The following is a 26,738-nucleotide window of genomic DNA, read 5'->3' as shown; positions in this document are numbered from 1 at the left end:
TAAATTCCTCTTCAAAATCAGTTATCTTATGTGCTGATATGTGGGCTACCCCACCACTAACCTTTGAACTCCCCCGGAGAGAAATACAGAGGGACATCCCATTTTCTGACACTCAAACAGCAGCCTCCAGAGAGACAGAGAAAAACACCTCTTCCCTCATTCCGGATCAAGCAGAAAACCTGAATGCTTTTCCCTCTAAGTTCAGTTCCTCCCCTTCACATGATTCTGTCTCTTGTCAATCAACCTAATCAAACCCTACTCTGAAACCCCAGGGGAGAAATCAAAAATAAATCAAAAATCCATCAACTCAGATTAAAACAAACACCTCATTATCTAGAATCAATTATTCTCCTGCATTTTCATCATGGAGTTGCCTGTTTCATAGACAGACCAGCACCAGGTAAACCAGAGCTAAAATTTAAACATACCCCTCACAAGAAACATGATATAAATAAATACATTTCTCAAAATCACAGTATCATCACACCTCTATCTGAGCTTAAGTTTCTGTTCTGATCAGAGAACATCTCTTTCCATAAAACCATTGCGATTTACTTGGAATTTAAATGTGCAAACCACAGGCATGATTTTCCTGGCCTGCTGCACTGCTTGAGTAGCGCAGCAGCCTGGGAAATTTAAGTGGGGCAGAAAAAAGAGATTCGCCGGTTGGTCGCAATCTTCCCCATCCATTTTTTGGACAAAATCTGTCTCACACCGGGAAATAGCACGAGGCTGATTACCATTTGGTAATTCTGTGTATTTCTCAAGCCTGGAACTCAGGCTTGCTAATATTTCTGCCCCCACTAGTGGAGGTCCACACCAACGGGGATCATGTATGATCCCCACCAATGGGGACCAGGCATTGAGGCCTGCCCGGGAGGTCAGGGGCAGGAGGATGGCCCTTGGGCAGCTAGTCTAGCACTGCTAGCCTGGTACCCTGGAACTGCCCACTGGACACCCTGGCACAAACCAGTGGGTGCTGGGTAGCCAAGTGGGCTGGGCTTGAGAGGGCGGGGAATACGGAGGGGCAGACCAAGACCGTGGTTGGGGGAATGGCAAGGAATGGGGGAACTCTACATGGGTGCTGGATGCTGCGGGTGGGACCGGCATTTGGAGATTAGTCTTTCGGGAGGGGGGGGTTTGGAGTTGGGGGATCGGGGATGGAATCAGAGGCCAGCATTGGGGATCATTAGGAGGGAATTGGAGGCCAGTCACCGGGGTTCATGGATGGCGGGGTGGAATCAGAGGCTGTCCATTGGGGATCAGGAGGGGTGAACCATCAGGAGGCTGGGTCCGGCTATTGGAAGGGGGGCAATTGGAAGGGTGAGGGGGGGAAACTGCTTGTCAACTGAGATCAGTACATGGGCACTAATTTCCTTTGCAGTGATGCTGGCCTCTTGGGTGAGATTAGGCCCCAGCCCCCAACTGGCTTAAATCCCTGATGAACTCTGTGATGCACAGAGTGCCGTAACTTCATTTTACTAAACTCGCCCAAAAAAAGGGTGGCAAAATCTCCCGTATTTTCGCCTTTGGAGCACTTAGATTATTTTGGGAAAATCATCTCCCACATTTTCTTTTGTTTAAAATCCACAATCCCTCACATAGTTAGAACATTGCTGCCACCGTCTCTCAACCCAATCATTGTCACAGTGTGTTTTTTGCATATGTTACACTACAGCTGGACCCAAATGAAAAGTAAGCCTTGGCCTCCAGTGCGAATTACTTCATATTTGCCCACATTGAACTCTGTTTATTATTGACATTAAAATTATAAAAAATACACTGATATGTTACTAACTTTATTGTTCTTTACTGCAGATATGCTTTCACCAAGAATGGAAAACCTACTATGGCACCAAAACCAGATAGAAATATTGAACTTGGACAAGTGCGAGGGCTTTCCACCAAAGATGTTTTGAAGATTAACACATTGTATAACTGTGGTATGTGGACAATATGTTCAAATTTGAGCTGATTTTCTATGGCAACGCCATAACTGATGAACCATAGAATCATACAGTGCAGAAGAGGACCTTCGGCCAAACGAGTCTGCATTGATATGTGATCTCCCACCTAACCCATATTCCATATATGGAATCAACCTTCCATATAACCAATTATAATTCTCCCGGAAGTCCAGCAGGCTTGACCATACAGCATTTTACAGGTTCAATTTGATTTAATATATCTTCCAAGTTGTTTTCAAGGAGCTAACTTTGATTTAATATATATTCTCAGTTGTTTTCAAGGATCTAACTTTATCTAAAGAGCAAACTTAAGGGGACTGCGATTGAGATAGAGTGGGAGAGAGAGTGGAAGTGATTGAGTGAGTGTGTGAGGGAGAGAGAGTGTGAATGAGTGTTTGTGTTTGTCTGAAAGATTGAATGAATAACTGTGTGTGTGAGAGACTAACTTTGTGTGTGTGTGTGTGTGTGTGTGTAAGAGAGGGTGAGAGAGTGATTCTTTCTATGAGAGAGGGAGAGAGTGGATGGGTGATGATGATGTGTGTAAAATGGAGTGAGAGTGATTGTGTGTCTGAAAGTGAGTGATTGTGTGTGAGAGTGTGAGTGACTGTGTGTATGAGAGTGAGAAACATGTGTAATCTATGTGTGAATGTGTGTGAGAGAGAGAGAATGAGAAACTGTATGGGAGAGAGTGAGTGATTGCATGTGTAAGAGTGAGTGAGTGAAAGAGAGAGCGTGAGAGTATGTGTGTGAGATAGTGTGAGGGATTGTGTGTGTGCATGATGTTATGGTCTAGGCCAGAAACTCCAAAGTGTTTTAAGAGGTCCGCCTGGATGATAAGTTTTGCATTTTGAATTTGGCTAGGGTAAGAATGAGGGGGTGATTCTCCCATCCCAACGCACATTATTTTTGGTGAATCAGGATGGGAAAATCGCGTGTTGGTCAATTCGCAGGATTCACGCATGCATTCCCGACACATGCGCGTCTCCCAGAGCCAGAGAACAGGCACAGTCGGGACTGCACTGGAAAACGGCGGGAAGACAAGGTAAGTAATTTAAATCATTTTTTAATGTATTTTAAATCTCATTATCGGGCCTGGCACGGAATTCGTCGGGCCTGATAGAATCTCTCACCCCGCCAGGAGTATTTCACTCTGGTGGGGTTTAGAGTAGCTCTCCAATTGTGGGGAACTAGCAGGAGTGCCCATCGGAGTAAAGGGGGGCAATCGGGGCCCCCCAGGGGGTTGGGCAGCAGGGGGGTGGTGCCTCGTGGGCATGGTCACCCTAGCAGTGCCAGCCCATGCCCCCTGGCATTGCCCAAGGGGCAAAATGCCCATGCCCGGGGGCACCCTGGCACTGCCTACCAGGTATCAGGCAGTGCCAAGGGGGCAGGGCCTATTGTTGGGGGGGGGTCAAGGGGGCGATCGGTGGGGGTCCCGCTGCCACTCTACAATGGGATCGGTCAGGGCTGGAGGGAGGCCAGCGATTGAGGCGGGCTGGGGGCTGGGGGGGGCGGGGGGGGCGGTGGTCTGCCGGGGGAGGTGGTCTGTTGGGGGCGAGTCTGCCTTCTGGTGGGGTGGTCTGCTGGGGGAGATGGGGGGGAATGCCCACTGCTGGGGAATGCTTGTGGGGGCCACGATTGCAGCATGGTGGTTTGGGGGGCAGCAGTGTGATAGTCCTAGGCTGGCCAGCATTAGAGCTGGCCAGCAAATGGGGAGACTGATAGATCGGGGCCATTGCGCATGCGCAGAGGCCCCGGAACTGTCAGACTCTGGTGTGAATAGGCTTTGCCCCCTGAGCTTTTAACGATAATCATAATTGTGACCTCTGCATTGCACAGAGTGTGGAGATTCGGGTCTGAAGTTGATTTACACCAGTTTTCTCGCCAATTCAGCACTTTTGGGAGAATCGCCCCCAAGGTGTTTCACTGCAGATATGATTCAAACAACCCACCAGGGATTTTTCATCAAACAAAGTTCATTTAAGAATATAGTTAACACATAGAAAGAAAATTAGCAATAGCTTTTACCAATTACAAACAAGAAACAAAAACAGCCATGACACTGTATACACCTTAACAACTAAATGCACTGTTCCAATACAAGAAACCTCCTGATAAACATACACCTGCCACAGGTTTAGCACAAAATATAAGAATGCTGACATGGTTTTACAGTTCAGTAATACCTGCTGTGAATTTGTCCTTTGGGTAGAATTGAAACTCTGACTTTTTTACCTTGTAACTTACAGCAGATCTTGAGGTAGAGATAAAGCCACCGCTGACGTCTAGCTTTTAGCCAGCAAACCACTGCAAGAGACAGAGGCAACCCTTGCCTCTAGTTACTAGCTAGCAAACCACCAGCAGCAGAAGTTTCACTCCAGGAAGGAAAGAAAACCTGCTTCCAGCTAGCCAGCAGAATTTATAATACCAGGGAGAGAAACACAAACATTGTTGTCAGTCTGGGCTCCGCTCAACTTCTAACAAACCAGTAACCAAAACTGAAAAAGAACTCTTGGGGGTGAAAAAAAACTGTCCCACATGACCTGTCAATCATTCTTTCCCCTAACAGTTCAAAAGTATTGCAGACTCATAAGACTCCACCATATCACATTAGGCCCAGATTAAAAATAAACAAAACCCCATTTAAACCATTTAAGCAGCAATAAAAGGATATCTAATCAGGCAGCATGGTGCCAATAACAAAAACAAAAGCTTTGCTTACAAATTTCAGAGTACATCATTAAAAAAATACATTTCTTAAAGGCACAATGAAAGTGAGAGAGATATGTGTAGTCTGCGTGTGAGTGTGTGTGTGAGAGAGAGAATGAATGACTGTATGGAAGAAGTGATTGTATGTGTGAGAGGGAGAGTGAGAGAGAGATTGTGCATGTAAGTGTGTGTAATATAGGGGTGAGGGACTTTGTGTGTGTGTGTGTGCATGTATGCGTAATAGAGAGTACAAAGAAGGTTTACAAAAAATGTTGCCAGGACTAGAAAAGTGTAGCTATAAGGAGAGATAGGAAAGGCTGGGGCTATTTTCCTGTGTGTGAGAGTGAGAGAGAATATATGTGTTTGAGAGAGTGTGAGCGTGAGAGAGAGTGAGTGACTGTATGGGAGAGAAAGTGTGAGTGATTGTGTGTCTGAGGGAGAGTGTATGAATGTGTAAGAAAGGAAAAGAGAGAGTGACTGTGTTTGTGTGAGAGAGATAGAGAGTGAGTGACTGTGTGTGAGAGAAACTATATGTGTTTGTGAGAAAGTAAGTGACTGTGTGTGAGTGTGAGAAAGGGGGAGAGAGAGAGAATGACTATGTGTGTGTGATAGAGTGAGTGACTGTGTGTGTGAGAGAGAGAGAGAGACAATGGGTCGAATTTTCTGGCCCATTGCATGAGAGGGAGAGAGAGTGAGTGACTGTGTGACAGAGATAAAGTGACTCGATATGTGAGCGAGTGATTGGGTGTGAGAGAAAGTGACTGCGTGTGTATGAGAGTGAGTAACTGTGCATGTGTTGGCTGTGTGTGTGAAAGAGAGTGTGACTAGATTTGAGAATGATTGGGTGTTTGAGAAAGAGGGAGATAGAGAGTGATTGACTGTGTGTGTGTGATAGAGTGATTTGATTTATTATTGTCACATGTATTAGTATACAGTGAAAGGTATTATTTTTCTTGTGCGCTATAAAGACAAAGCATACCATACATAGAGAAGAAAAGGAGAGGGTGAAGAATGTAGTGTGACAGTCATCGCTAGGGTACAGAGAGAGATCAATAAATATAAGGTAGGTCAATTCAAAAGTCTGACGGCAGCAGGGAAGAAGCTGTTCTCGGTTTGTTTGGTATGTGACCTCAGACTTGTGTCTCATTTTCCCGATGGAAGAAGGTGTTGAGAAAATGTCCGGGTGCGTGAGGTCCTTAATTATGCTGGCTGCTTTTCCAAGGCAATGGGAAGTATAGATATAGTCAATGGATGGGAGGCTGGTTTGCGTGATGAAGTGGGTTTCGTTCACGACCCTTAGTAATTCCTTGCGTTCTTGGACAGAACAGGAGCCATACTAAGCTGTGATACAACCAGAAAGAATGCTTTCTATGGTGCATCTGTAAATGTTGGTGAGAGTCGTAGAAGACATGCCAAATTTCCTTAGCCTCACAAGAAAGTTCAGGCATTGGTGGGCTTTCTTAACTATAGCATCAGCATGGGGTGACTCGGACAGGTTGTTGGTGATCTGGACAACTAGAAACTTGAAGCTCTCGAACATTTCCAATTCATCCCCATTGATTTAGACAGGAGCATGTCCTCCATTACACTTCCTGAAGTCGATGACTCCTTCGTTTTAATGATATTGAGGGAGAGATTATTGCTGTCGCACCAGTTCACCAGATTCTCTATCTCATTCCTGTACTCTGTCTCATCATTGTTTGAGATCTGAGCCACTATGGTGGTGTCATCAGCAAACTTGAAAATCGGGTTAGAGGGGAATTTAGCCGCACAGTTATAGGTGTATAAGGAGTATAGTAAGGGGCTGAGAACGCAGCCTTGTGGGGCACTGGTGTTGAGGATAATCGTGGAGGAGGTGATGTTGCCTATCCTTACTGATTGCGGTCTGTGGGTTAGGAAGTCTAGGATCCAGTCGCAGAGGGAGGAGCCAAGTCCGAGGCAATGGAGTTTGGAGATAAGTTTTGTGGAAATAATAGCGTTGAAGGCTGAGCTGCAGTCAATAAATAGGAGTCTGACATAAGTGTCTTTGTTATCCAGGTGTTCCAGGGTTGAGTGTAGGGCCAGGGAGATGGTGTCTATTGTGGACCTGTTGCTACGATAGGCAAACTGTAATGGATTCACCCAATCTGCTGGGCAGGAATTGATTCGTGCCATGACTAATCTTTCGAAGCACTTCATAAAAATGGGTGTCAGAGCCATCAGGCGATAGTCATTAAAGCACACTGCCTGGCTTTTCTTTGGTACCAGGATGACGGACATGTTCTTGAAGCAGAGAGGGACCTCAGATTGGTGTAAAGAGAGGTTAAAAATGTCTGCAAATACCCCCACCAGCTGGTCCACACAGGATCTGAGTGCCTCATCCGGGCCAGTCACTTTCCATGGGTTGACTTTCGAGAAGGCTGATCTGACACCAGCGATGGTGACCTCGGATTTCAGTTCGACCGAGGCTTCCGGGGTGGAGGGTGTGCTCTCACTGACTTCTTGTTCAAAACGGGCATACAATGCATTGAACTCATCGGGGAGAGGGGTGCATTGGTGCAGACAATTCTACATGCCTTCATCTTGTAGCCTGTTGTGTCTTGCAGACCTTGCCATAGTCAGAGGGAGTCCGTGTGGCTAGCTTGGTCCAGTACTGTCTTTTGACAACTTTGATGTATCTCTGTAGATCATAACCGGATTTCTCATATAGGTCATGGTTGCCTGACTTGAACGCCTCAGACCTGGACTTTAGCAAGCAGTGGATATTGCTGTTCATCCATGGTTTCTGGTTGAGAAACACACAGATTTGCTTCTTTGGCACACAGTCTTCTACACACTTACTAATGATGTCAGTTACTGTAGTGGTGTACTTGTTCAGGTTGGTCACTAAGTTTTTAAATATTGACAAGTCCACTGACTCGAAGCAGTCCCACAGGAGATCATCCAAATCCTCAGACCAACATTGCATGACTTTCTTTACCGGATTCTCTTGTTTCAGTCTGATCTGCCACAGTGAGTGACTGTGTGGGAGAGGGTGACCATATGTATTTGTGAGGAAGTGAGTGACTGTGTGTGTGTGAGAGAAAGTGAGTGACTAGGGCGACACTCTAGGAGTAGTAACTTTTTGCGTTTGATGAACTTTCTGAGTAACAATATTTGATCTTGTTATATTTGCTCCAGAGAATGTTGATTTCAGAATCTTTCTCAACTTAACCTCGTCGGGCTATTTGCTTTTCGAGCCTCTCATGGCATTTCAACACTGGGTCTGGTCCTTCAGCTCTGTGTTGGGAGTAGGCAGGTTGCAGCGGCTGGAGCTCGCCTCTTTTGTCTCCAGCGGCGAGGCATACTTTCTTCATCAGGTGGCAATGGAGTCGACACAGCTAAGTCTGCTGTGTCCATTTCAGACTCTTGAGGTTCCAATGACCAGAGATGGAGAGCGTGAGCCAGCAGTCCAGAAATTTCTTCCAAGGCTCCTGATCTGGTGGGTACAGATTGTTCTGGCATGGCCTGTGGCTTAGCGATTAGGTGTGTCTCCAGCTAGCGTTGTTGTAGGCTTAACATTGTGCTTCTTGATGCCTTTCCACCTTCCCCCCTCATACTTGGAAAGATTAGGCTCAAAGTCGTCTAACAACTTGGCTGGGGCTATTCCAGTAGTTGCGTGTGGAGTCGTCCTGTAAGCAAAGAGGAATCTGGACAAGTTTGGTGTCCAAGGAGGCTACAGGCTCTTTCTTTCAACCTAATTTTAACATTTGGACTGCTCTTTCAATTTTATAAAATAAGCGAATCCCTGGTTGGTAAATGATGGTCCATTGTCGGAAACCAGCACCACCGGGATCCTGCATGTCACGAAAGAGACACAGAGGACCCAATTTTACCATCAAGTTGCCTTCAGACACGAAAACTTGGTAAAGTCGGGCATGAGGTGAGTAGCGCAATCCGCGACTGCCTCTGCGGCCGTTCCCCCTTTACCAATGGCTGAAAATGGCCGCGATCGGGACCACGCCCAAAATGCATTTGAATGCATTTAAATCGAATTAATGGGCTGGATGCCCAACTCTACCAGCATTTCCCCTTTACCACCGCGTTTGCCTGTCCATATTCGGACCGAAACAGACATGGTCCGCAAAGGTCTGATTCGGGCGCTCCAGCTTCTGAGGAGGTAAGTTCCAAGCTTCCAGCGGCTCTCTGACTCAGATCAGTGGTGGGGGGAGGTTGGGGCTGGGGGGGGAGGGGGGAGGCGGGTCAGATGGCTCTCTGGTGGGGGTGGGGGAGGAGAGAAGCAGGTCGATGGCTCTCTGGTGGAGGGGGAGGGAGGCAGGTCAGATCACTGTCTGATGGGAGGGAGAGAGGGAGGTGGGTTAGATGGCTGTCTGGTGGGGGGAGGAATGTGGGTCAGATGGCTCTCTGGTAGGGGGGAGAGTGGAAGGCGGGTCAGATGGTTCTCTGGTGGGGGGAGGGTGGTGGTCAGATGGCTTTCTGGTGGGGAGGGAAGTGGGTCAGATCACTCTCTGGTGGCGGGGCAGAGGGGGTGGAGGGTCCGCTATCACTCTGTGTGCGATCGGTGGGGGGAAAGGGGGGCAGGGGGCTGCAATCGGTCTGGGTAGCAGGGGGGTTAGGGGATAAGTGGGACAGTAATGTTGCAGGGGTGGGACAATGTCTGTGGGGGCGAGGGGAGAGGCATTATCCATCTATTTTTTCACTGCGCATGTGCAGTTGAAGGTTCTGATCGGAGCTGCAGTGTTTCGGGTGCGATAAGCCTCACCCACAGGCTTCTACAGCGTGATTCGGAATCACTGTTTTTTTCAGGCAGAGTACATCTGGGGGCACCGGAGAATAGGTCTAAAAGTCGAATCTAAAACACTCCCAGTTTCAAGTCTGCCCAGCACTCAGAATCAAAATGGTAAAATTAGGCCCAGAATTCCCCACTGTCATTCTTGTGTTGGGTGAATTCACCCTGTATACATCCATCCATTTTGAGTGGGCATCAACCATTACCAGGAACATTGACCCCCAGGTGTATCTTCTGTGTAGCCGAGTCTACAGCCTCCCCGGCCATTCCCAAGATGCAGAAGAGGTGCTGGTGATAGCGTCTGCTTTTGTTGGCATTGCCAACACTGACCCATGAGAATGGCTCTGTCCATATGCATTCCTGGTCTCCAAACATAGCTCCTTGTGAGCATTTTGATTTTTGTCTCTCCTGGGTGGCCATGATGAAGTTCGGCTATGATGGGACAATGGCTCTGGCTCAGGATAACAACTCTGGAACCCCATAGGAGTATGCCATTTTCCTTGGTCAGTTGCTCTTTCTGGTTCCAGTATGGGTGGAATGCAGGCTGCAATGGCCTTTTTGCTTCCCCCGTCAGTACTAGCTGTCTGAGTTTTGCGAGGACTTTGTGTCCATAGCTGAATATTACTTGCTGCCACTGGGACCATTTCCAAAAAGTTAATTGTCATCACCATCTCTTCTATTGAGGGTACCATCGGTGGTATGTCTGCTTGACGGTAGCCGACTCAGGGTGTCTGCATTTGGAACTCCGTCAGGAGGCCGAGTCACCATTGACAATTATAGGTGGCCAGTAATAAAGCCCACCACTGGATTTGGGCTGATGCTATGGGTGGCCCCACCTTGTTCTCTTTTAGCAGTCCTAGACGTGGCTTGTGGCCCCTGACAATGACGAATTTTCGCCCATGCAGGTACTGGTGGAATTTCTTGAACCCGAATATCACCGCCAACCCTTCTTTTTCATTGTGGGTGTATTTGCGTTCTACAATAACCAAGGTCCTGGAAGCAGGCATGATTGGGTGTTCATCTCCGTTTGGCTTCCTATGTGCCCAATATGCCCTGATTCTCTACCGGGACAAATCGCAGGTCAGTAGTAGTTCTTTCCTAGGATCGTAATGTGCCAGAACATTCAATGAGGAAAGCTATTGCTTTACTTTACGGAAAACCAAAGATTGACTGGAAGCCCATTCCCAAGGCTGATCCTTTTTTAATAGTTGGTGTAATGGGGCAGGATGGAGACAAGGTTAGGCATAAATTTCCCATAATAGGATATCAACCCCAGAAATGATCTTAGTTTCTGGATGGACGTGGAAGCCTTTGATTGCCCGCACCTTGTCTTCCAAAGGGTGTCAACCAGATAGGTAACTTGGGGAACTTGGGGGACTTGGAATACACATTTCTCCCTTCTTAGGCATATGCCTGCCTTGGAAAATCAACTTAGAACTTCCTTAAGGTTCTCTAGGTGTTCCTTATTCATTTTTCCTGTTATGAGCATGTCATCCAGATAAATAGCCACTTGAGGTAGACCTTGTAAGATGTTCTTCTTCATTCGCTGGAAAATTGTGCAGGCTGACGATACCCCAAATGGCAATCTCGTGTATTAGAACCATAGAACCATAGAAAATTACAGCTCAGAAACAGGCCTTTTGGCCCTTCTTGTCTGTGCCGAACCATTTTATGCCTAGTCCCACTGACCTGCACTTGGACCATATCCCTCCACACCCCTCTCATCCATGAACCCGTCCAAGTTTTTCTTAAATGTTAAAAGTGACCCCGCATTTACCACTTTATCCGGCAGCTCATTCCACACTCCCACCACTCTCTGCATGAAGAAGCCCCCCCTAATATTCCCTTTAAACTTTTCTCCTTTCACCCTTAACCCATGCCCTCTGGTTTTTTTCTCCCCTAGCCTCAGCGGAAAAAGCCTGCTTGCATTCACTCTATCTATACCCATCAAAATCTTATACACCTCTATCAAATCTCCCCTCAATCTTCTACGCTCCAGGGAATAAAGTCCCAACCTATTCAATCTCTCTCTGTAACTCAGCTTCTCAAGTCCCGGCAACATCCTTGTGAACCTTCTCTGCACTCTTTCAACCTTATTTACATCCTTCCTGTAACTAGGTGACCAAAACTGTACACAATACTCCAAATGCGGCCTCACCAATGCCTTATATAACCTTACCATAACACTCCAACTTTTATACTCGATACTCCGATTTATAAAGGCCAACGTACCAAAGGCACTCTTTATGACCCTATCCACCTGTGACGTCACTTTTAGGGAATTCTGTACCTGTATTCCCAGATCCCTCTGTTCAACTGCACTCTTCAGAGTCCTACCATTTACCCTGTACGTTCTACTTTGATTTGTCCTTCCAAAGTGCAATATCTCACACTTGTCTGCGTTAAATTCCATTTGCCATTTTTCAGCCCATTTTTCTAGTTGGTCCAAATCCCTCTGCAAGCTTTGAAAACCTTCATCACTGTCCACTACACCTCCAATCTTTGTATCATCAGCAAACTTGCTGATCCAATTGACCACATTATCATCCAGATCATTGATATAGATGACAAACAACAATGGACCCAACACCGATCCCTGCGGCACACCACTAGTCACAGGTATTGGTAAAGGCCTTTATGAGTATTAATTGTTGACTATCTCTGGGAATTTTAATCTAGCTACAATTGCAAGTACGCATGGCTCATATCAAGTTTCGAAAATGAGAGGACTCCTGCTAATAGGGCGGCACGGTAGCGCAGTGGTTAGCACTGCTGCTTCACAGCTCCAGGGTCCCGGGTTCGATTCCCGGCTCGGGTCACTGTCTGTGTGGAGTTTGCACATTCTCCTCGTGTCTGCGTGGGTTTCCTCCAGGTGCTCCGGTTTCCTCCCACAGTCCAAAGATGTGCGGGTTAGGTTGATTGGCCAGGTTAAAAATTGCCCCTTAGAATCCTAAAATGTGTAGGTTAGTGGGTAAATATGTGGGGGTAGGGCCTGGGTGGGATTGTGGTCGGTGCAGACTCGATGGGCCGAATGGCCTCCTTCTGCACTGTAGGGTTTCTATGATTTCTATGATAATTTAGCATATAAATCCTCAATCCGAGGGATCGGGTATTTATTCAGCTGCAAGAAACAGTTTATTGTTTGTTTAAAATCCCCGCAAAGGTGGACTGATCTATCTTGCTTCAAAATTAGTGCGACCAGTGCTACCCATTTCGCATATTGGATTGGTTTGATTATCCCTTCATGCTCCAATCTCTGAATTTCAGTTTCAACATTTTCCCATAAGGCAAATAGCTCTGGGTGGACTTTGCAAAATTGCTTCCTGGTCAACATGTAAGGTCACCTTGGCTCCATCAATAGCCTGGAGGCTTTTCTAGAAAGCAATAGAATATTTAAGCAGGACATCTCTGAGGCATCCATTCTCTTGCTGAAAAATGTTGAACCAACCCAGGTGGCTCTCTTGTTATAATCCAGGTCAAAAACTCCAAGGTGTTTTATGGAGACAGCCTAGACCAGAGGTTTTGCATTTGATGTTTGACACGGGTAAGCATAAGCGTGGGAGGCATGGGGGTTGGGTGGGGGCATTCTCCCAGCCCACTGTGCTGCTCTAGCAGGAAGATATCAGTGAAGGCCATTTCACAGGCTCCCTGCTGGGCGCCATGGCCTGTGCGTGTCTCCATGGCAAAGATTTTTAGCATCAGCAGCTCCGCACTGTAAATTGGAGCAGCTTTCAATATATGAATCGCTATTTACATCTTATTAGCGGGCCCGGGACTGAAGTCTTTGGGCCCGCGAACGTCTCCACCACCCCCTCAGGAGTGGTTCACTCCAGCGGGGTTTACTACTGCTTCCCATAAAAGGGGAACAGGCCCAACCTAGCAGAAGGGAACGTAGGCCATTGAGGAACCCCAGGAGGTTGGGGGTAAGGTGGTGTGCCCCCTAGGCAGTGCCAGTCTGGTCCCCTGACACAGCCCATGGGGCAAACTGAAATGTGCAAGGGGCACCTTGGCATTACCCACCTGGCATCGGGCAGTGCTAAGAGGGCAGGGCCAGAGGAGTGGGGCCTATTGGATGGGTGGGGCCTATGGGGGTGATTGGTGGGGAGGGGGTCCTACTGCCACTCTGCACAGTGATCGGTGGCAGAGGGAAGCAAGACAGTGATCGAGGCTGGCCATCTGGGTGAGGGAACTGGGGCTGCAGCGGGGGGAGGTTGTGGCTGTCGTGGGGGAGTCAGGGCTGATGGGACAGTCAGGGAGTGCAGGGGGTTTGGAATGTCAGGGAGAGGGGTCGGGGAGATCGAGTCTGGCTGGGAGAAGAGCGGGGGAAGACATCGGGGCTGGCCCGGGTAGATCTGGGAGGTCAGAGATCAGGGGGTGGGAGGTTGTGGGGGTGCAGTGATGGGGGCCAGCGATCAGGCTGTCCAGTGATCAGGAGGCCAGCACTGGGGGGCCACTGCGCATGTGCCGATCTCCGCTATGACAGATCAACGCATCAATGGCCTGCTCATCGCTGTGCTGCCAGACTCTCAGGCAGGAATAGGCCCTGCCCAATGATTTCAGAAGGAATCCCAGTAGGGCACTCTGCAGCACTCAGGGTGTGGGAGATGCATTCCAAAAATCTTGCTAAAAAAAAAAGCAGGAGTTACTCCCATTTTGACGTGAATTGGGGACTTAGAATTTTTTGGGTGAATCCCAGCCACCATGTTTCACTCCTGGTATGACCCACTAGGGAGCTTTGATCAAACAATGTTAATTTAAGAATACAGTTAACACAGAAAATTCGCAAAAACTTTTACTAATTACAAACAAGAAAAAAATCCTGACATTGTATATATGTTAATAGCTCAATGTACTGTTCCAAACAAACACTCTTACAAACATACACCCATCCCAAGTTTAGCACAGAAAGTAAGTATGCTCACATGATGCTGGACCGTGCAGCTTTGCAACCCCTGCCATGAATTAGTCCTTTGGATGGAGAATTGAAACTCTAACTTCCCCACCCTGTAGCTCCCAGCACACCTTGAGATAGAGATAGAACCATTTCTGGCCTCTAGCTTTTAGCTAGCAAACCACTTCAAGAGACAGAGGCATTCCTTGCCTCTAGTTAATAGCTAGCCAGCCACCAAGAGCTAACTTTCCAATAACAGGGAGAGAGACACAGAAATACTGCTTGTAGTCTGCAGTCTTAACAGCTTCTTACTAAAACTGAAAATAAAGAGCTTTGGATTTCCCTAAAAAAAAAGACCTAAAGCACCTGATTTGCCAAACAGTCGCAAATCAACAATTCAAAGAGGCTTGTAAACTTGTAAAACTCCAGGACATTGCATTAGGCCCAAATTAAAAATAAACAAAAAGCCTATTGTATGACTCCAGCAACAATAAAAGGACAGGGCGCTCGGTGCCAATAACAAAAAGAACAGAGCTACTTATAACTGCAGACAGCATGCTTAAAATACCTTTCTTAAAGGCAGAGTAGCATCACATTCTTGCAACCAGTTTCGCCCCATTAGCCTTGGGCCCAAGCCCTCCGCTACAATCATTGATAACCAAACCAGCTGCCTTTCATAGGAGACAGGGACAGAGGTTGTATCCATAATTCACAATCATACCCAGTATACGTTCTCAGTCTTTCTGAGGTCTTGGTTAAAGTTAAGGTATGGAGTCCAGAGTGAATTTTATGGAACACTGATTTTCCGACCTTCGATATGACCACATCCGTATGACCTCCATCAGTGCTGGATGTCCATTTTACCATACATTTATCTTGATTGGGTCTGATTTGGACATCGTAATGCAATTTAATTGTTCTAAATCAGATGTAGGTAGACCTTTCAGGGTGTGAGCTCATAGAGTCATAAAGGTTTACAGCATGGAAATAAGCTCTTCAGCCCAAATCCATGCCACCCTTTTTTTTACAACTAGGCTAATCCTAATTGCCTGCATTTGGCCCTTATCCCTCTATTACCCATTTTACCCATGTCTAAATGCTTTTTAAAAGACAAAATTGTACCCACCTCTACCACTACCTCTGGCAGCTTGTTCCAGATACTCACCACCCTCTGTGTGAAAAAATTGTCCCTCTGGACCTTTTTATATCTCTCCCTTCTCACCTTAAACCTATGCCCTCTAGTTTTAGACTCCTCTCCTTTGGGAAAAGATGTTGACTATCTGGCTGATCTATGCCCCTCATTATTTTATAGATCTCTATAAGATCATCCCTAAGCCTCCTATACGCCAGGGAAAAAAGTCCCAGTCTATCCATCCTCTCCTTATAACTCAAACCATCAAGTACCGGGAGCACCCTAGTAAATCTTTTCTGCACTCTTTCTAGTTTAATAATACCCTTTCTATAATAGGGTGAACAGAACTGTACACAGTATTCCAGGTGTGGCCTTCCTAATGTCTTGTACAACTTCAACAAGATGTCCTGGATACCGACCTATAGGTTGTTTATCTGAATTTTGGTCTTATAGGGCTCCTTTGCTGTTTTGACTCTGCACACAGGCAACAATTACAATTATTACTGGGTGGAATTCTGAAGGGACTTGTAACTGTTTGGTTGAAGTTTGGCTTTGCTTTGAGGCTGTACTGTGGGCAGACCTGGAGTTACGTGTATATGGATCCTTCCTGACTGAGGCTATGTAATTGCCTGCACTCAAGTGGTGGTCTGGTAATGCAGTTCAACTGGCATGGATGTTCACTTCCATTGGGATATCTTGCAACTCATATGCTCCACTTGCAGCATTTTCCAATAAGATCTGTTATAGTGTCTCTTTGAAGTCCAGTTGACCTTCAGCTAATAGGCATTTTTGAATAGTTAAGTTATTAATCCCATATATCAGATGGTCTCCAAGCATCTCATTAAGGGTTAAACCAAATTCACATGCTTCATCTTAACCTAGTTAGGAAATCTGTAACCAATTCCCCTGGCTCTCGGATTGCTGAGTAAAAATGATAACGCCTCAGAATTAGAGGTGGCTTGGGGTTGTAGTATTCTCTAACTAGCTCAGTCAATTCTTGAAAGGTTTTAGAATCCGGTGCCTCAGGGAAAGTTAAACTCCGAGTGACAGCAAATTCTGAAGCCCCACAGGTAGTTAAGAGAATTACCTATTGTTTTTCATCTACCGTAACATCGTTTGCCCGAAAAAGTAACGCATACGTTCCACATATTGGGCCCAGTCCTCAACAGCAGGGTCTCGTCATCCAAATGAAGGCATGACGCATAAGAATATCTTACCTCAACTTAGGCCATGTGAGTTTCTTCAGGTTCATGTGTTACCTTGTCGCCAAAGCAATAATTCCACCGAGGCCGGTATTCACAAAATCCAACTTTATTTACAATAGTTAGTAATACCCAGACAGGTATTTTCCAGTACAGAGTATATACCCTAAGTGCCTGGTAACCCGGACATCCCACATTTTATACCTCTGTAGGGCTCTCAGATTGGAGAGCATTAACTGCCTCAATGATATTCTAATGGGTCCACCTTATGGACCTTGTTAAAGTCACCACAGTGGCTCTGTGTGTGTGAGAGAGTTTGTGACTCTGTGTGTGTGTGTGTTGTGTTTATGTGAGAGAGAGAGAGCAGCCATGTGTATGTGTGTGAAAGAGAGAGTGACTGTGTGATTGTGAGAGAGCAACTGACTGTGAGTGAGGGTCAGTGTGACTTTGTGTGTGTATGAGAGTGAGTGACTGTACATATGTAGTCTGTGTGTGTGTGTGTGTGTGTGCATGTGTGTGCAAGAGAGGGAGAGAGAGTGTGAGTGAATATGTGTGTGAATGAGAGATGCAGAGTGATTAGATATGTGAGTGACTATGGGGGGTGGGGGGGGGGGGGGATTTTCTGGCCGCACTCACCTCAAAACCGGAAAATCCCACCCGAGGACAATGGACCTCGGCATGATCAGCCTCACCCACCCACCACCCCCTCCCCCCGCTGCCCACTCCCCTGCCCGCTACGATTCCTGTGACAGGCAGGATGGGAAAATTCCAGTCCATGTGTATTTATGAGAGGGAGTGTGTGTGGGAGAGTGAGTAAGTGCATGTGTGTGTGTGTGACAGAGAGATTGAGTGACCAGAGGCAGAGGTTTACACAGCCCGAGTGCATGCCTGACCAAGATGTGCATGAAATATCAGATGATGGTGTCATGCCACATTCCGACGTTATCACCCACTTGTCCACTTGTGCAATATTTTGGTCGGTGGGCACAGGCATGAATCGTTACTGAAATTGCCGGCAATTATGGAGCCAGTTGGGAGGATTATCTCTCCAACTGACTGTACAATTTTTAGCTTGTATGGGCAACACGGACAGGAGACCAATCTGTTTTGCAGTTTTCTCATCCAAAAGTGGGATAAATGGGAGCTGGAGCAAAGGCGGAGTGAGGTGAGTGTTTGGTTCTGAGCATTTTCAGCATTTCCTCTGAATTCTGTGGAACGTTCAGCATAGCCTAGAGTTTTCATGACATTGACACCTCTGCTCTAAGATGAAGCTTGCAACCAGGTTGTGCACCTTTGTCAATAGGAAGGGCTTTCATTCCATGATTATTCAGATAGTTTGTCATCACATGACTCAGATTCTACAGGTCTGTGCAAGGTACCCTGGTAGGTCCCACGATGCCTCACAAATAGCAAGGCAGTTCACCGTTCCAGCTCACTGGTTGATTGATGACAAGGATTATCCTTTGAATAGGTGGCATATCACACATCTCAGGCATCTGAGGACAGAGGAGGGACTCAGTTGCTGCCATGTATCCATAAGATTAATGATGGAGAGGACCATTGGCCTGCTGAAAATAAGGTTCCAATGCCTGGACCGATCTGCAGATGCCCTGCAGTATCCACTCACGCAAGTGTCACTCATCATCATTGTCTGCTGTGTGCTTCACTATTTCGCTGTCTCAAAGGGGGTACCACTGGACCAGGAAGATGCTGATGCTGTTCACCTTCAGATGAGGACACTGACATCAAATTGATACAGCGCCTGGGCATCGGAAGACGTGGCTGAAGTGCCTGAAATCAGGAACCCAGTGGGAGGCAGGGGCATCAGAGAGGCCTTGATTCTGCATTTTTCCAGCTAGGCTGGCATGCCCAACCTTCCCACAGAGTCCATGGGCACCATCGTCATCTCAAACACTTCACACTTAAGCATTCCAAGAATCCACTGTGGCATCACTGCCTTAGTAATGAAGTTTAATAACCAGACGTCTTTCACCAGGCATCGATGACACCAACAGCAAGTAGTAATTTATGGCGACAACATTAATGTAAATCAAAGCAAAACATCCAACTGAATCATTCATAAACTCAGGTGATAACATCAGCACCCAGTACAAACCCTTGGCTGTGCTCACTGCGTCTTAGGCTTACTTTTGTGGATGCTAATTCCAGGTGGCCCCCATTTCCTCACTGACAGCAGTAATAGAGGCTGGTTGCTGACTGTGGAGCCAAGTTGGTGTAGGTGACTTTGCCAATTATTCACTCTTTGGTCGCCTCGGAGGATGGAGCAGTGAATGACAGAGAGATAGAGGAGCTCTGCCCTCGTGCTGGATGCCATGAAAAGAGACCCTAGAGACAACAGCTAGTTTGTCCACCATTGTGAGGTATGTGCTCACCTCCCTGATCTTCAATGAATGATGGGCACCCACCTGGGATGCAGGTTGTCGCAATCTTCAATGCAGGCAGTGACCTCCTGAGTTTGGTGCTTTAGTGAGCTAGTCTGATAGCAACCATATGAACTTTTCATTTAATTTCTGGAAGTGCCAGCCCATAAGAGTCCATCGTCTCTCAAAGGTTGAGGCTGTACACTCAGAGCAAAGGGACAACACAGTGCTTGTGCTTTGCAAGGACTCCTCCATGACTAAGACCATGGCATGTAATCCCTCAGGGGACTCCGCAAGATCTCCCCACACATCTCGTGCCTGCATTTGCTGCCTGATTAACGACTCATTGAAGAGCAGGGAGGTGAGGACACACCTCACAATGGTGGACAAATGACTAATTCTGTGTGTGTCAGAGTCAGTGATTGTGTGTTTGTGAGAGAGTGAGCGACAGCTTGTGTGAGAGAATGAGTGACAGTGTGTGTGTGTGAGTGAGTGGCTGGGATTTTTCATGCCCATTTGTCACGGGCAGAAATAGTGGCGGGGGGGGGGGGGGGGGGGGGGGGAGGTTTCGCGCGTTTCCCAGGGACTTCTTTGACCATAATCAGCTCCGTGTCGGAAATTGGCACGGAGCTGATTGCCATATTGAAATGAGCATTTCAATATAATTAGTGGGCCCGGGACAGTATTCTCTCGGCCCACTAGTGTCTCCTCACTCACCGGGAGTGGTTGCCTTCAGTGGCGTTTACGACTGCTTTCCACTAATGGAGAACAGGTGCCCTGACCTCGCTGGAGGAAGCAGAGGCCATTGAGGCCCCCCAGGAGGCCAGGGGTAATGAGGGGGTTCACCTGCCTCCCTGGCACTGCCTACTGGGCACGGGCAATGCCAAGGGGGTGGGACCAGAAGGTGCAGGGCATACGGGGGGTCAGGACCTATTGGGAGGGTGATCAGTTGGGCAGGGGGGGGTGGGGGGTGGGGGGACCCCCTGCCACTCTGCAAGAGAATTGGTGGAGGAGGGAAGGAAGAGGACGATTGGCCCTGTTCATTGACTTGATTTGATTTGATTTATTATTGTCACATGTATTAGCATACAGTGAAAAGTATTTTTTCTTGCGCGCAATACAGGCAAAGCATACCATTCGTAGAGAAGGAAAGGAGAGAGTGCAGAATGTAGTGTTACAGTCATAGTGAGGGGGCTTCCATTTCCTCACAGCTCCCTGGGTGAGGTTCCATCAGGGAGTCCCGCTCCCCACCCCCCCTCTCCAAGCAGCGCTGCAGCGCACTGTGAGAGGCAGCCTCGAGGACTCACGCTCCCCCGCACCCCCTCTCCAAGTAGCGCTGAAGCACACTGTGAGAAGCAGCATTGAGTGCTCCCGCTGCCCCCCACCGCTCACCCCCCACCCCTCCAAGCAGCACTGAAGCGCACTGAGAGGCAGCGTTGAGTGCTCCCACTCCCCCCCAACCCCCTTCCAAGCAGCGCTGAAGCGCACTGTGAGAGGCAGCATCAAGTGCTCCTGCTTCCCCTCTCCCCTCCGCAGCACTTGACAGTGGCATTGTCTTTCTGCGGGGTGTAGTCAGGGACTCTACGATATGCTGGTGTTCCAGGGTGGGGGAGGAGTGTACCATGTGCTGACTGAGGCCTAACCAGAAAACAGACGGACAGCTGCTGCTCCAGGCCAGGGTGCAGAGGTTCAGAATGGACTGCATGGAATCTGCTGTCTCTGGGCACACATCTGGTGCTGCTTTCCAGTCTGTCCCTGTCCTGTGTCACGGACCAGCAACACATGCCTGTAACAGATGCTGCAGTTAGACACATAGCAATGGCTCAAGGGTGCGCATTGCCCACGGCTGCACAATGACCTGCATAATCTGTGCTGGCATTTGTCATGCTGGGAATCTCACACAACCCTAATTGGGCCACGCATGGCACCATGGATTGTGTGCGGTTGCCAGCTCCCACAAATGGGGATGATGACCCAAGTGAGGGATTGGAGTGGTGCTGGGTCTATGCAGCCAATGATAATAATCCATCATTCTATGCTCTTTCCAGACCCAACTGTGCAGATGGATCTCGGTTTGCTTGATCTGGAGCTGGCCATGTTGGTGGCAGCAGGGGCGGAGGAGGAGGTGGTGGCTCAGGAGGTGGCGGGTGTGAAGAGACCACCACAAGAGCAGCCACTACCAGACCCTCAGGAAGGAAGGCAAGGTGCTGCCGCTGAGGGCCAGGAGGTGGGTGAGCAGGCTCCCCAGAGGATGCATGAAAGGCGGAGGGGCCGAGGCCAAGGAGGTACAGGCCCGGCAATTCCTTCGAGGCCCTCTCAGAGCTGTGCCGTCACTGGCTGTGCTTGTCCAAGACCACGGTGCGTCACATTTGTGAGGTGCTTTCACACCTGGCACCTCAGGGGAGCGGCAGCCACCCGCTCCCTGTGGACGTGAAGGTGACGGCAGCCCTCAATTTCTATGCCTCCGGGTCATTCCAGGCTCCCAGTGGTGCCCTAGCTGGGATCTCCCAGGTCTCCGTGCACAGATGTGTGCAGCAGGTCACAGATGCCCTGTGTGCCCGGGCAGGACAGTTCATTAATTTCGATGTGGGCCGTACACAGCAGGAGGCCTGGGCTCTTGGCTTCGCTTCCATCGCCGGGATCCTGAATGTGCAGGGCGCAGTGGATGGCGCACATCGCCCTGCGGGCCCCCCATGCAGGGCCGCAGCAATTTTTGAACTGGAAGGGGTTTCACTCCCTGAACGTTCAAATTGTCTGTGACCATCGGCTCAAGATCATGCAGGTCGATGCACACCACCCAGGGAGTGTCCATGACAGCCTTGTGATCGGCAGTCAGACATCCCTGGGCTCTTTGAAGACCAGCCCAGGCTCCCGGGATGGCCAGTGGGTGACAAGGGTTACCCGCTAAGGTCATGACTGAAGACGCCTGTGCAGAGGCCCCACACCGAGGTGGAGGCCCGCTGCAACGAGGCCCATGCAGCCACCCGGTCCGTCGTTGAGCAGAGCATCGGCCTGCTGAAGATGCAGTTCCGCTGCTTGGACCACTCTGTGGGGGGCCCTCCAGTATGACCTGGTGCGTGCTTCACGCATCGTTAACTGTGCTCTGCACAACGTCGCCCAGCAGCGGGGAGACCAGCTGGAGCAGGAGGAGGAGGATGGGGAGCAGCGAGGGGGTGAGGTGGGCGCCCATCACATGAAGAGCCGGAGGAAAGACAGCAGGCGGCAATGGTGTCTGGCAAGGAAGGGCAGCGAGGGACGCCTTGATTGCAGTCCACTTCACCTAGCTGGTACTGTGCAGTGCCAAGTCAGCTGCCAAGAAAAGCGCCTTTACCAGTGCTTGCAGGACAGTCCACAATAAACTGCGTAAAATGCAGGATGCCTGGCTGAGCGCCAAGACAGATGAAATACAGGGATACGCTGACATAAATGATTTGAAACGGTTCTATGAAGCCCTCAACACTCTCTACGGACCTCAATCTCTTGGGAGTCCCCTCCTCCTGAGTACAGATGGTACAACTCTCATTACAGAGAGGGCTCAGATCCTGCAGAGATGGGCTGAACACTTTGAAGCTGTCCTCAACTGACCGTCATCTATTAACAATGAGGCGATAGACAGGATTCCCCAGGTCGATATCAACAGCACCATGGATGACCCACCGGTAGTCGCCGAAGTCACGAAAGCTGTCAGCCAGCTATCTAGTGGCACAGCCCCAGGGGCTGACGCCATACCCGCAAAGATCTACAAAGCTGCTGGTCCTGTACTTATCGAGAAGCTCACCGAGTTGTTCCAGTCCTTTTGGAAGCAAGGATCCATTCCTCAGGAACTTAAAGATGCTTCCATTGTACACCTCTACAAGAGGAAGGGCAATCGGCAAGTATGCAACAACCATCAAGGAATCACGCTGCTCTCCATCGCAGGAAAAACCCTCGCAAGAGTCCTGCTAAATCGTCTGGTCACTCATCTGGAGCTGGGCCTGCTTCCAGAGTCACAGTGTGGCTTCCGCAAAGGTCGTGGGACTATTGACATGATTTTTGCCGCGCACCAACTTCAGAAGTGTCAGGAGCAGAATCGCGAGCTCTACACAATCTTTGTTGACCTCGCGAAAGCCTTCGACACTGTCAGCCGACAAGGCCTGTGGAGGATCATGTCAAAGTTCGGCTGCCCCCCCAAATTCATTCAGATGGTACGCCAGTTCCACGATGGCATGATGGCCAGAGTACTGGACGACGGAGAATCCTCTGGGGCATTCCCAGTCACCAATGGTGTTAAACAGGGCTGTGCGCTCGCACCCACACTGTTCAGCATGATGTTTACTGCCATGCTGAATGATGCCTTCCAGGACAGTGTTGCTGGAATCAGCCTTAAGTACAGAGTGGATGGGAAGCTCTTCAACCTGAGGAGACTTCAAACTATTACCAAAGTGAAGGAGACTGTTCTGAGAGACTTCCTCTTTGTCAATGATTGCCCCCTGTATACTGGCTCAGAAAGAAGTTTAACAACACCAGGTTAAAGTCCAACAGGTTTATTTGGTAGCAAAAGCCACACAAGCTTTCGGAGCCTTAAGCCCCTTCTTCAGGTGAGTGGGAATTCTGTTCACAAACAGGGCATATAAAGACACAAACTCAATTTACATGAATAATGGTTGGAATGCGAATACTTACAGCTAATCAAGTCTTTAAGATACAAACAATGTGAGTGGAGAGAGCATCAAGACAGGCTAAAGAGATGTGTATTGTCTCCAGACAGGACAGCCAGTGAGACTCTGCAGGCTCCGAAAGCTTGTGTGGCTTTTGCTATCAAATAAACCTGTTGGGCTTTAACCTGGTGTTGTTAAACTTCTTACTGTGTTTACCCCAGTCCAACGCCGGCATCTCCACATACTGGCTCAGAGCCAGAGATGCAAGTCTCCATCAACATTAAAAAGACCAAAGTCATGCACCAGCCTGCTCCTCATGCACCATACACAGAACCCATAATCACAATCAAAGGGCAGAAACTACAGGCAGTGGACCAGTTCACTTATCTTGGCAGTACCCTTTCCCGAGCAGTGACTATTGATACAGAAGTTAACTGCAGAATAGCAAAGGCAAGTTCTGCTTTTGGTAGAGTGCGTTCCACTGTATGGGAACATCGAGGAATCAGCCCAGTAACAAAACTGAAGGTCTACAACACCGTGGTACTCACTACCCTCCTGTATGCCTGTGAAATGTGGACTGTGTATCGAAGGCATGCAAGACAGCTCAATCATTTCCACATGACTTGTCTTCGCAGAATATTACGCATCAGACGGCAAGACGAAGTACCAGACACTGAAGTTCTCTCCAGAGCAAGTCTACCATCAGTCCACACACTGCAGATGAGAGCACAGACCCGGTGGGCAGGTCATGTCATCCGTATGCCAGACGAGCGCATACCCAAGCAGCTCGTTTTTGGGGAACTCTCTGCTGGAAGACACTCGCATGGAGGGCAGAAGAAACATTACAAAGACACACTCAAGGCCTCCCTGAAGTCGCTTGACATAGACACGACTATCTCGGAAACGCTGGCACAAAACCGCCCTACCTGGCGCTGCCTCGTCCACAAGGGCTGTCAAGCAAGGTGCAATGCTGAAGCACAACTTAAGCGCGAGCTGTGCAAGTCCAGAGCCACCAGCGCAACAACTACAGTGCCTACACAAGTTTGCCCAATATGTGCCAGGACATTCCGTGCCCGAATTGGCCTGATCAGTCATCTTCGGACACACCGCATCCAGCCTCATGATGACTAATGGTGTCGAGGTCCTTATCGACGACGATGGACGAACAACAACTGTGCAGTGAGGCGGGTGCAACCAACACACATTCACCACACCCCAGGAGCAATTGCAGCTGCTATTCCCCCTCCAAATCGACCTGGGCCCTCAAACCACCACATCACCCTTCCCCAGCCTCTGTCATCCCACCACCCTTTGCCCCAGAAACATCCGACCCTGTTAATATGCTTGGGCTGGCAATGGTTGTGAGTCTTGGTTGAAGGCTGAAGGATGATGACGATTCGCTGTTTGGGGGAGGGAGGGGAGGGGGGGGGGGGAGCAGGCAGGCGGCACTTGCACCAAGGGTCTGGTGGATGTTGGGGAAGGTAGGGCAGGCACTCTGAAACATGGGCCAAGTCTGCAAGGCTCAACAGAGAGCACCTCTATGTTTGGGAATCGGGAACACTGAGCTGGGGGGGTGGGGGGAAGAGAATCAGAGACACATTAGTCACAGCTTGATGTGCAATTAACAGTTTATTGTGCTCTTATCATAAATGATTACCAAACCCTGACTAATGCTGACCTCACCCACACCCTCTAGTGAACTACAACTTTCTAACTTTGTGCTGCCTATTACTTCTAGGTGCTACCACAGGATGCACATCAGAGGTGGAGGTGTCAGCTATGATGCATGCCCCGTTGTCTGTGATGCCCTTGGTGGACGTCCCCTGGGTGGCCGGGACATGGAGGGCCCCAGCTGACTTGCAGATGGCACTGTTTCAATGCCACCCTGTTCATCTCGCTGGCCCTGAGATGCCCTGGTGTGAGGAAGGGGGGAATCGGAAGGTCTCTGGACGTCTGGAATCTCCTGCATAGAAGACCCCGGCATGACCTCAAGCCTTTCCTCCTTCCTTGGGGTGCCCAGAGGCCCCGGGGGCACTCCGTGGGACGCCAGGGTAGCTGGACTGAGCTCCAGAAGCTCCGGCATCACCTGGCTCTGCCAGTCTTGAAGGCGTAGATGCGTCTGCCCATGATGTGTGATTCCTCAGCCCTGGCCCTCTGCGACTCGGCCAAGCTCCGGAGCCCCACCGCTACAGCATTCTGTGAGCAAGCCAGGCTCTGGAACCCCTCAGCAGTAGCCCTCTGAGCCTGGGCTAAGTTGTCAAGGCTCACAGCCACGGCCTGCTGTGTCTCCAGAATGCCAGCAAGAGACCTAGCCATGGCCAGCATTGTCTCCCACATGCCTCCCACACCCATGGCCATCGAACATTGTGCCTCCTGGATGCCGGAAACACACTCACCCGTTGCCCGTTGTGTCTCCAGGATGGCCTGGACCCTGTCACCCATGAGGACAGACCCCTGAGCCAGACTTTCCACTGTGGTCACTACCCTTGCAGTGTTGGCCTGGGTCTCGTGCTGTGTCGGCACTGCCTCCTGCAACAGCACTCTATTTGACTCCCCTGAACAGCCTTGCAGTTGCAGCATGGTTGCTGACAACCCTTCCACAACTCGCCGGGTTTCCTGATGTATCTCCTCCAGCCTTGGGAGGAACAAACTCAGAGGCCCAGCAGCTGGCTTGGGGACTGAATCTTGGCCTCCGGCAGACCTCCATGTGCCCAAGCCCTCAGATGTGCCCGCCTCCACCCAATGTGCATCAACAGCTGCGATGTGCTCACCAGATCGTGAGCCAGAAGCCTCAAAACTAAAGCTAATGACCGTGGTGATCTTCTCTATGTTGGTGGGTTGTGTGGTACATGCCGGTGACGCTTTAGTGGTGCTGCGCCCGGGGGATTCCTCAGTGCCTCCCTCCGAGTGTCATCCAGGGGGTCGTGGGCAGTTTGCTCCAGAGCCATGGGGGTGGCAACAACACCCGAAGGGCCAGTTTCCTCTGGGTCCAGGGCTGGAAAAAATAACACACATTAAGGGGAGGGAGGCAAAACATTCCATGCAGCATCGCAC

Source organism: Mustelus asterias, chromosome 9, assembly GCF_964213995.1.
Source record: "Mustelus asterias chromosome 9, sMusAst1.hap1.1, whole genome shotgun sequence".
Taxonomy (NCBI): domain Eukaryota; kingdom Metazoa; phylum Chordata; class Chondrichthyes; order Carcharhiniformes; family Triakidae; genus Mustelus; species Mustelus asterias.
Note: the sequence above shows the minus strand (reverse complement) of the source record.